The sequence below is a fragment of the Carassius auratus genome, unplaced genomic scaffold, assembly GCF_003368295.1.
Source record: "Carassius auratus strain Wakin unplaced genomic scaffold, ASM336829v1 scaf_tig00001252, whole genome shotgun sequence".
NCBI lineage: Eukaryota > Metazoa > Chordata > Actinopteri > Cypriniformes > Cyprinidae > Carassius > Carassius auratus.
Window position 1 is genome coordinate 62 of NW_020523347.1, and position 12439 is coordinate 12500.

Below are 12439 nucleotides of genomic sequence, written 5' to 3' on the forward strand. Positions count from 1 at the left end.
TTAGATTAAAATGTGTGTGTGTGTATGTTTGAGTGTGTGTTACCTAAAATTAAATAAATGTTTACTGAAATAAAATAAAAATATAAACATTTCTTAAACTTATATTATTTAGCTAGTTCCCAGAGCAATCTTTCTCATTTTCATTTTGTTTAACATGAAATACTAAAATAACAAACTAAAACTGAAAAAAAATAATATATATATTATATATAATATATATATATATATATATATATATAAATATAAGAAACAAGCAAAACTTAGACAAATGGCAAAAACACTAAGAATATTTAACATGAAAGTAGAAAATATAACAATATAATCTAATTCAAAATAATTATTTCAAAATAAGTTACTGTAACCCAATGTGTCTTTTTATTTTAACTATTATTTTGAGAATATAAGATACATTAAACAATAAATAAACAGATGGAAAAATTAGAAATGAAAGCCAATAATATTTTTATTGTGTACATGTGGAGATTCAGGAGTGAAACAACTTCACGTTTGTTTTGGAGACCCAGTTTAGCCACTTATCGGATGACACCACACACACACACACACACACACACACACACTCACACTAAAATCCCTCAACACAAAGCTGTGTGTATGAACACGTCTCACGCAAAGCTTCTGTCATAAGCATTCTTGCATGTGGTGTGATTGTGTGTATAGATGCTAAGCTGTTTGCCCTGTGGCACTCTTATTTTGATTTCCAATTCAAAGCTGTTCTGTGAGTAAATACAGAACCATAATTGAATGAGACTATGGTCTACACTCCACACAAACACACAAGCTTTTCATAATCATAAGGATTACCTCCATTTCTGCACGCTCACAATTTTCATGCTAATAGGACACAACATGTGAGCATTAATCATCCCGACTGCCACATTCAACACTAACTCATATCCACATAGACCAAACCTGGTTTGGTTTGGTTTTTTGTTTTGCTTGTGTGTGTGTGTGTGTGTGTGTGTGTGTGTTTGTGTGCGACTCACACTCTAAGAAGAAAGAGAGTAGCTCTCTGTTATTTGCGTTTAGTGAGCTCTGTCTGACAGATTGGCACCTTTTCAGTTCACGCTGAACGCGGTGGAGCAGAACAGCTTAAGAGACTGTGGACTGAGGCCTGTGGTGGTTCGCTGGTCTTAACTGGCCATAAGCTGGCCTATGTTGGCCAAAAAAAAAAAAGAATCTTAAAAGGGGGGGGGGGGTAGGGTAATCTGGAGTACCCATAGAGTAGTACTGCATTCTTCATAACTCCAAAAAGTCTTTAGTTTTATTATATTTATTAGAGAAAGATAGACTGTACCGTTTTTTTTTTTTTTTTTCGGAAAAACACGAGCGGCTGGAGGCGTGACGTGTGGGCGGAGCTAAAGAATCACGAGCGCGAGTAGGCTTTTGCGTTGATTACATCTGGAAGCTGTGACATTACTGTGAGGAAAAAACCATCCTACAAAACAAACCATGGCTAACAGTCAGATTCATGTGGCATGTATTGAAACTGTATATATTTGCTTAGCGGTTTTGGAAAATGACTAAGTTCCACTTTGTCGTCTTTTTTTTTTTTTTTTTTTAAGCTGTACATGTGGGAAGTGCAGTTTGATGCCAACATCGCATGTTGTTTACTTGATGTGCTTACGCGCCGATAGCTAAGTTAACAACACAGAGATATTTGAAGAGTTTTACTCACCGCATGCGGTTCCAACTCATGTTCGTGACCCTTTTTCATTGGAATTGCATCATCCTTAAGAAATAAACGATGTGCAAATCCGGCGTCAAACTGGACCTTGTTTGTAAAACAAGCATCTTCGAAATGCAGGGGAAACAAACAAAAACACTTGCACAACTCCGTAGATGCTCTGTAAAAATAAACTCCATCCACTGGTCCCTTAATGCTGTTTTTTTTTTTTTTTGGTAATCTGTGCAGGGTTGTCTTGCCCTGGCAACCACAAACTCTCTCGCTGTGGTCAGTGAATGTCTCTACTCTGCTCTACGGGCACGCGCGCTCTTCCGGGAGAAGTGCCCTTAGGACCCATATAAGGAAACTCCGCTCCATCTAACGTCACAACAGACCCATACTCGAAAAAAAACACTTTCCGAAACTTACGGACAAAACCGGAAGGAGTATTTAACTTAATTTTTGAAACTTTGTCCAAGTTTAGCATGGGAATCCAACTCTTAACAGTGTAAAAACTCAGTATGCATGAAATAGCATACTACCCCCCCCCCCTTTTAAAAGTATATTTAAAAATAAAACTGTACTTGCAGGTAATATAAATCAAATAAAAGTTTTGTGATTTTTGTGTTTTTCTAAACACTTTTAAAGAGGGACCTTTACAATCAAATTAAACATCTGATTTTGAAGTACATTTTATGTCAAAGTGCACTTATGATGATTTGTTTGATAGGTTTTAAAGAACATTTTAAATAATTGTTTTAATATTCTTTAATCATGCTTTTAAAAATTCAAATTAATGTTGACTAACTCACATGCAGTGTTATTGAGTTTATTGAACAATCTTAGTTGCGTATTTCTCACTGTTCAAACTTCGTCTGACCAGCAAAGTTTTCAACAAGTAATTATATACCAAAACTGCTTCACAGCCACATTCCATAAACCTTGGGTTTCTATAAACATTCCATCATATTTCAATTTCCATAAACATTCCATACCTATAAAATTTACTTAGGTCCTACTAAAGTCAAAAACATCCTAAAGATTCAGGCTAATTGCATTTAATATCAATTTAAAATACTTTTTTTTTTCAAAATACATTTAATTTAATTATAAATTCTATGCAATTAAGTGTCTGAAAATCATTACACTAAGCATGTTATTTTAAGTACTAATTAATTCTGTATTAAGTGCTCTTTTTAAAAATGTGTCAGAGTACTTCTTTTTCACTTGATAGAGAAACACACACTGACAAAATGCACTGGAAGTCATTACAGCATCTGCAAAATCCATGACTGTAAATGTAGACGAAGCAGAACAGAAGCTGCAGCATTTAACACTCATTTAACACTGTTTGGAAATGAACATTTCCTCTTGTAATATATCATCCAAACATGTGACCCTCCAATAATCAGTGTGTTCCTTTTGCACACACACACACACACACACACACACACACACACACACACACACACACACACACACACACACACACACACACACACACACGCATACACCTCACACACACACACACACACACACACACACCATATGACCCTTTCCAGAACAATGCAGACAGGGTCGCATGTGCTCTAGCAAACAGAAAGCCTTTATGAGAAAGAACAATAGGTGCATATAGTGTAGAGAAGATTATGAATTTATCAGCTTTCCAACACTTTCCACAGAGAGAGGGAGAGAGAGAGATAGGGAGAGCAAGGAACTGTGCGGAGGGATTGTGGACACTTGATATGCTCCCTTTACACAGCCTTGTTGCTTTTGGTTGGAATTCAATATGGCATCTAAAAAAGTGACCTGTGTTCTAGCAGTTCGCAGGTGAGCAGTTCATAATGCTGCTGTTGCTCCTCAAGCCTGTTGTTCTTATTATACTTACACAATTTGAACAGCTGTAACTTTTTATCCCTGTGGTGTAAACCCACCACACTTTGCCTACATTAAGGGTCTGTGGCTAATTGCATTTGGTTCAATTATGAAATGGATGGGATGTATGGTTGCCTAGCAACTAGCAGTTAGATGTGCAGTATTTAGAATGTCAGGTCCTTTTCCTCATTGAGTTTTAGGGTTTCATGGTGAATGCATTTGCTTCAAGGGCACAAGTAATTAAATGAACTGTATTTATTTTTTATTTTATTTTTTTTCAGTTGAACTGTTCTGCTCATTAACTCCTGTAGATCATCTCTTGCTTTATAAGTCAAATGGTTTTTATAATATTGAGAAGTTTAAATGCATTTGTTTTATTGGATGTAAAAATTTAATCCCACAGGCCCCATCCATTCTTTTTATTTTATTTTTATTTATTTATTTATTTATTTATCTATCTATTTTCTTTAATAAATTTTTTGATGAAAACCGTAAATATGAAAATAAGTTAGAATGTTTTCTTTATTTTTTATACATTTTGATTTTAGTTGATACATTATTAAAATTACTCAAAATATAAGGACCTACACCAGTATCGATCATTTCACAATGATCTTGTTTATTAAGGAACAACTTACAATAAAATAGGATATTTTCATCATTAAATTCCGTTAGTATGCTGTATTTTTCAATATTTTTTATTACTATGATTTATACACTATTGTAGTGTTTAAAAATATTTTTATAATTTTGTTTTATTTAGAAATAGCAACACTGGTACTGTACCTTCACAGCCTTGAGCACAAGGCTTGTAATGTTTAAAATCCCTCTGGTTTTTTTTCCTCTCTCTCTCTCTTTCTCTCAATCCTGCTCTCTGTTTTCCTCCATTTGGCCTGATTCTTCCTCTCATGTTTCTGGGATTCCTGACTTCGTATTTTAGTGTCTCTTTTCCTTGTTCTTCTGAGCTGTAGAAGCAGGAAAGGGCTTGTCAATTGACCTGTTGATAAATGAGGCTCTGAAGACTTACGTTGGAGCCACAGGCAAAGCAAAGAGCCATTAGGAGTCTTCAGTAATAAACAAGCATACATCGACACAAAGCCTCCGAACACTTTTACATTCCAGACCGAAGAGAACATCACTTACTGCATTCCAAACAACAGCGGAGAGAGGTTTGGATGTCTGGAGCAGAAATGCACGCCATCACTCATTCATGAAATATTCACATTGGCAACTGTATTGCAGAATGCAGTTCACTGTTTTGGGATTGTTGGTTAATTAAGTGTTGTTTACTGACTGGATATTTTAATAACGTGTTGAAATTTAAAGAATGGAAGTGTGTTTGAAGATCACTCAAGATCTTCCACGAGATATTCACTACAAAAGCTTTCTTGTGTGGAGAAACCACAGGTGTGCATCTCCGCCGCCCCTCCCAGAGTTCCTTTCAGCGGCAATTTGCTTAGTTCTGCCATCTCGTTCCCAGAGAAACTGGAGAGAGTTGAGCTCTCTTTTGTTTGTTTCACTAGATAATGCTTCATTTCCATGGTGAGTCATTCGGGTTTGGGAGTTTTAAGCCCCTGAAATACATCAGTCATCATGCTGAATGTGAAGGCGGATGTGGAAGCAGCTTCACTCCATCATCCCAGATCTAAAACCTCCTCTGCATTTTGATGACAGATTACGAAGTATTTCTTCACAACATGCTAATGAAGTAAAGTCTTACATTTCTACCTAATAAGATGCTTCAATTATTTTCATTGGTGTAACTTAGCTTAGTTTATTCCCATAATAGTAACTGATTTCTCTAAATTAAATGAAACAATCTATTTGAATTTAACCAATTTTTAAGAAATTAATACTTTTATTGAAGCAGGGATGCTTAAAATTGGATCGAAAGTGATAATAAATACATTTATTATGTTGCAAAAGATTTTGGTTTCAAATGCATGCTTTTCTTTTCAGCTATATATTCATAAATAATCCTGAAAAATCAAATGTGTCATGGTTTCCACAAAAATATTCTGCAGCACAACTGTTTTCCACATTGATAATATTCTCAAAATTTCTTGAGCAACAAATCAGCATATTAGAATGATTTCTGAAGATAATGTTACAATGAAGACTGGAGTAATGATGCTGGTCACAGCAATCAATAACATTCTATTTTTAAATTTGAATCATATTTAACAACATTGCGACTCCAAACAAATGAAGAGTAATGTAGTTATTGTTCATAACAGTAACTCTATATTTTTTGAGACAAACTTTCAGTTACCATGGTGAATGGCATTGTTAGGAAGAGTCATTTGGTCATTTCTCAGTGTTGCGTGACCATGACTAGTTGCTGTATATTTGATTACTCAATGCTTGTATTCGATTATACATGCCTGGCGTTGGAGAACAGATCCAGATGTTTCAGTTCGGCAGTGTTGTCAAAGTCATCGGTCATGCTGCTTCAGCCTCATAATCCAGCAGGGAACACCTCATGTTGTGGCACGATCATATGACACCACGGGAATGTTCGGCCAGAAATTAAAATTACTCCAAACCTGTATGATGTTTGTTGGCATTTCTTGCATGGAACACTAAACAGCTCGAGGGTGCATGTGGTGAAATTTCAACAAAATTATATGATGTTGCTTGAAAAAAACAAACAAACAAAAGAAAACATTGATTATCCAAAACAGATAAAAGTGAATCTTGCAGTATTTTATAACATTGGTTGTTGTACACATTATGGCAGTTTGGAAAGTGGTTGAATTGGGCAATGCTCTATTGTGTTTGGAAATAATTTAACACCTCAAATAAACCTAACTGAGAGTGTTAACAAAAGCAAACATGATGATAAAACACATTTGCTGAAGCAACCATGGCATTTTAGCTTGATTCTACAAGTCTCTAAGTTATTTTATTATGATTTTGTTTCTCGAGACAAGTTTTCACTTGGCATCTCAAAGGCATTGCTCCACCGGGCGCGCCACCGAGCAAGTTTACCATATTAGAAAAACCATACACATGGAGCTTATTGTGTGATTCAGACATGAATTTGTATTAGTTTAAATATCATGCACTATGGTAAAAGTATTTTGAGCTCATTACAGAGTATTGTGCAAGGAACTGTGTGCTTTTATCGATAATCTGCCCCTATAATCATAACTCGTGTGAAAATGATTAAAAGTTGTTTTCTTGCCAACAGTGCTCATTTCAGTAGAAAACTGCAGTGAACCTTATGTACAGGTATGTTTTTGGGGTTGTGTTGATGAGAGCTTATAGTCACCACATGTATTAATCTCTTCCTTTAACCCTGTGCAGTCGATCCCCGCATACACGCGTGTTGAGACATCTTCTCCTAATAACCCCGAAAAGAACTTAAAGGAAAGCACTTCCATTCTCCTGAGGGAAGAAGGGAATACAAGGTGGTTAAAAAACCCTTGCAACTAAGTGATTGAAAATAGGTGACCCACAACTGGCACGCAGTCTAAAACACCCATGTATACTAGGATTTCACATGCTCTGTGGAGTGTTATTTTTATTTTGTCTCTGGATGGCGTGCATTTTTCTTTTCATCTGTAAATCTGCTGGGAAACTACTGCCGTGTTTTTGTGCCTGGGTTTTTGTTCTCCTTTCATTTGTCTTTTTTTATTATTATTTTTTTCTTTTTTTAAATCAGGAGGGATATGTCTTGTGCCTACAGTCAACCCCCACCAGCCCTATTTCTATCCTCAAGCCTTCATCTTTCGCTCTCTCTGGGGATTCACTCTCTCTCATCCCTACAGGAAACACAGAGCGATTTATATTTATCTGTCTTTGTTTTTTAAATGGGTCAGATTGGCTTGTCAGTGGCACTGTGATTTTAAACAGCAGCCTTTAAATCAGCTCGAGAGAAAAGAGATGCATGTACGCATGAAATCATTTTTAATTTACGTGTTGGAATAATATCTGCTCTCCATTATGTAAGGAAATACAGGGACTTTGAGATGTAATTGGTATTAATTCATGTCTTTGTAACAGCAGGGATGCGAGGAAGGGTAAAAATACCAGCGGCATGATCAGTCAGCCAGAACAAACAGGGCAAAGATGTTTCTCATATATCCCAAATCAACCATGCGATTTAAATCTTAATTTTTATCTTCTGCCCACCTACTGAGGGTTACATCAGGTTACTTTCATTGTGTGTGTGTGTGTTAATTTATGCAGACGTTCTGTACGCGTACAGATTGTTGTTGTTGTGTTCAAACAGATAAAACATGATAAAACACACTTTAAATGAAACAAAATGAAATGTTGATGTTGATCCCATGGATAATTGCAAAACTCTAGCCTAAGTTATTATTAATTAAAACAAACAAAAACAATTCAAGTTTAAAATTTACAAGCAACATTTTCAAGTTTGGTGAAAGACTAAAATAACTAAAAACAAATAAACTGAAACTAAAGCCTATACAAATTAAAACACACACATAATCTAGAACTAATTTATACCTACATGACCTAAAAAAAAAAAAAAAAAAAAAAAAAATATATATATATATATATATATATATATATATATATATATATATATATATATATATATATATATATATATATATATAAAATAGTCTGAGTGATACTAAAATATCACTGAAAATATAAAAATAAATGGCCCTATGTAAAATTATGAACTGAGCTGATATGTAAAAAATAAAACAAATAAAACGAAAAGCAGTAACATCAACATTACTGAAACTTTAACTAAAAGGAAAATAGAAAATATAAAAAACAAAAACAAAAACTATTATAGTATCTCAGTGATTCTCAGATAACACTGCATAGCACTTGCTATGAACATAATGACCTAAGAATCGCACCTGCCTTAATGATTTTTTTTTTCATGTTGCAATTTGTATATCCATCAAAGTAAACAAGAGCTGCTTTCACAGCACCAGCAGCATCAAACAGACCTGAACAGATTCCTGGGAATGAGTGACCGTTGACATCACGATGACATCACACACTTCAGAACAGTTTGACTTCATGCAAACCTGGAGTGAAGGCCGTTGAGCTCATGATTAATCACCAGTGAGATACCACAGGAGAGTCTGAAGACTGGACTGAATTCCTGTAACAGTGAACAATATTTTGAATTTATAAACTGTATCATGAGTTTCTGACCAAATGCAGAGGCAGCAGTAAGAAATGATGCGTATAGATCATGTAGTAGCATGGTATAACGCATACTGATTCTCACTTATCTGTGAAATTATGCACTAATGCAGTTTCTTTAGAATGTTACTAATATTTATACCTGTTACCAAGGCAACTAGAATTAGCATTCAACAAGCAGAACAATGGTTGACATACGATAATAAAATTATGCACAGTGTGATCTCGCATAACATTTGTTTAACTCTTCATATGTAAATGTATGTGTTTGTTATGTGCAGTTTTTCAGCTTTATTAATTTTAGTATTTCAGCATAAAAAAGTGTTTTATGTTTTATTTTTCATCTTATATTCATACAGTATGTCTGTGTCGTTTATATATATAAATGCATCCATTTAGCTATAATTTTATTTTCGTTTTATTAATTCTAGAACTTCAACTTGCACTGAGTAGTTCTGTCTTCAGAGTCATATTTGTGAATCAGACCACACTGGTCTCACTGCATGTTTGTGTGCAGCCTGCAAACACGGCACATTGGACAGACGTGTCTGTGCGTTATTTACTGTCATTCTCAGTCATAACAATCATTTATGTGTGTGTGTGTGTGAAGACTGAATGTAATGAGAGCTCTTACTGCATAACGCCTTTATGCACAAGTGTCTAAGCTTTAGTGGCTTTTGCGGTTAGCCGATATGCTTCATTGTGGCACAATTAGTGTTTAAAGCTTAATTTGGCTCACTTATGGTGCTTCCATTGTAAGTCTGCATGTGGAGAATGAAGCTTTCTTTCTCACTTTCTTTTTTGTCCGACGCCTTGTGGAAAAGGGAAAAAAAACATATTTTCCTGTTGTTTGTTTGACCTCAATTAAACCCTCTGTTTTGTCAAGAGCTGTTAAAATCACAACAGCCTCAGAGCATTGAATGACTGTGTGTGTGAGAGAGAGAGCTGACAGCATTCCTGCAGTAATATGGTGGCAAAAGGATTTGCAAAGGGCAGAGAGAGAGAGAGAGAGAGAGAGAGAGAGAGAGGATGTGAGGGCAACTGCACAGGATGAAAGAAAGGGAAGTAGTGCTTGTCTGCTATGAGCCCTGAGCGTTCAGTGTTGCAGTGATGCTCTGAGACACACATATGAGATTATTACTGCGTGTGCCAAACATTGCTATTGGGTGAAGCTCATGAAACCAGGAAAATTTATAATGTTTCTCTCCAAAACCACAAATATACACTCGTTTTAAAGGTTTAGTGTTGATTACATTTTTTGAAAGAAGTCTCTTCTGCTCACCAGGGCTGCATTTATTTACAAAAATACCGTTAAAACTAATTTTATTGCAATTTTAAAATAACAGTTTTCTATGTAAATTTCTGTTAAAATGTAATTTATTCCTGTTGTCAAAGCTGAATTTTACTCCAGTTTTCAGTGTCACATGATAATTTTTTCACATATGTTTAGTTTTATTTTTTGTATTACATAATTTATGTTTAATTTTACACTTTTAATGGGTTTCATTTAAGAAATTAAAAAAAATATTTAAATATAATAATATAATAAACATTTAAATTCAGTATTTTTTATTTTTTTTTTGTGAAATTTACTAGCATTTTTTAAGTGAAAATTAATTCTACGCATTAAAAAACAATCTACAAATTTTGCACCATTGATAATTTTTTCACATATGTTTAGTTTTATTTTTTGTATAACATAATTTATGTTTAATGTTACACTTTTAACGGGTTTCATTTAAGAAATTAAAAACATATTTAAATATAATAATATAATAAACATTTAAATTCAGTATTTTTTTTTTTTTTTTTTTTGTGAAATTTACTAGCATTTTTTAAGTGAAAATTAATTCTACGCATTAAAAAACAATCTTCAAATTTTGCACCATTGAGATTTCAGAGTGGGTGTGGTCAAGCTGTTGTCCCGCCCAAGAAGACCCTAGCAACTCCCTGGTAACACCCCGACAGCCATCAAACACACTGTGGCGTGAAGGCAGAGTTTTGCACAGGCAAGCAGCTCCTTAAGTCATCTTCAGAGAGTCTAGTTCTGCTTGATAGATCTACAGGCTGATGTTCACTTACACATGCACTCGGCTCGTTTATGCGGAATCATATTTAAGAGTTAGGAATCTATGTTTAACACATAAATCCTCCTCCAGTGATGTGATCCTTTCAGCAGGTTACGCAGCATTTCATCAGACACAAACTGCTCCTTTTACTAAACACATCATCAAGTTCAGCATCTGAATCTCACAGCAGCATAAACACGATCCACATGCTCATTTAGATTTAACATAATAACAGTCGTAATACAAATTACATTTCTAAATTAACTTCGATTTAATGAAATTCATGATCATTACAGTCAAGATCTGTGTCGTCTATGTAAGGCCAAGCGCACACAAGACTGAAATGGTGTCTGATTTAAAAAAGCTTGTTTAACAGTGTGGAATAATTAAGATATTTATGAAATGCATTTAAAAGAAGTCTCTTCTGCTCACCAAGGCTGCATTTATTACTGCTTCAGTTAAATAATCAGTTGAAAGAAAAGCAAGCAACAGTAATTAGTGTCTGGATGTGCTGCTTAACATACACTGTTTTAAGAACAATCAAAAAAAGACAAGAAAATCTTTTTTTTTTTAACTTTGAAAAAGTCATGGAGTATTTTGTAATATAATAACACCTTCCTGGACAATACAGCTCGGAAAACTAAATAATCTTCTAAGCCTCATTTGCGAAATAATGTGCACAAACAAGTATAGTTAAATATAATTTAAAAAATAAACATCATGAACATTAGAATAGAATAGAATAGAATAGAATAGAATAGAATAGAATAGAATAGAATAGAATAGAACTATTATATGGTTGTGCCAGTAGGTGGTGGCAAATTAAAGTTTCAACCATTCATTCAAATGATTCATTCAGAAACAACGATTCATTCAGGAAGAAACATGTGGCTGTCTTCATAAATGAGTCATTGAGTCATTCATTCAGTCGATTTGTGCGAAAACATTGAATCATTCAGGAGAATAACACTGTTCATTGGTTCTGATGTGGCTTTATCTGGAGATATTATTTTGACGGACCAAAATCACACTTAATAAATAGCAATACTCTGTCAAAAATGTAAGTTATTCAATATTACCTTTGTGTTTAACAGACTGTTGAATGAAAGCAATGTCACATGATCATGGGAACTGTGATTGCTTCTCAGAAACAATTCTTCGTTGCTGATACTAACATGATGTTTTTGAAGTTGCTTATTTATGTACTTGTTCTGCCCAATCATATTCTGTTACACATTCTTGTGTCTGAGATATTGGGCCCTATTTTAACGATCTAAACCTTACATTTTTATATTTATGTAGCCTACACAATAATATTATTTTACAATGTAATCCTGTTGTTTTAATATTTGGCATGTTTGTGTGATGTGCATCCCTGTGTGTAATAAGCAAAGTCAACGTGCACTGTGGACTAGCACAGAGGTGCATTTTCTACCAACGCGCTCTTTAACAAAAAAATATTGTGCTATTGACTTTAGACTTTAGATCAGGTTTGAGTTGATCTATGGCGCAGTATATTTTCAGCTCCTTAAAATAGCAATGTGCCTAAACACAACTCTTTTTTAGACCAGCACGCCCATGGGCACACAGATGGGTGAAAATGCATTTGCTAATTAAACGACATGACGCTGGACAGGAAAATGCAAATGCTGCTGGACTGAAACTAGCA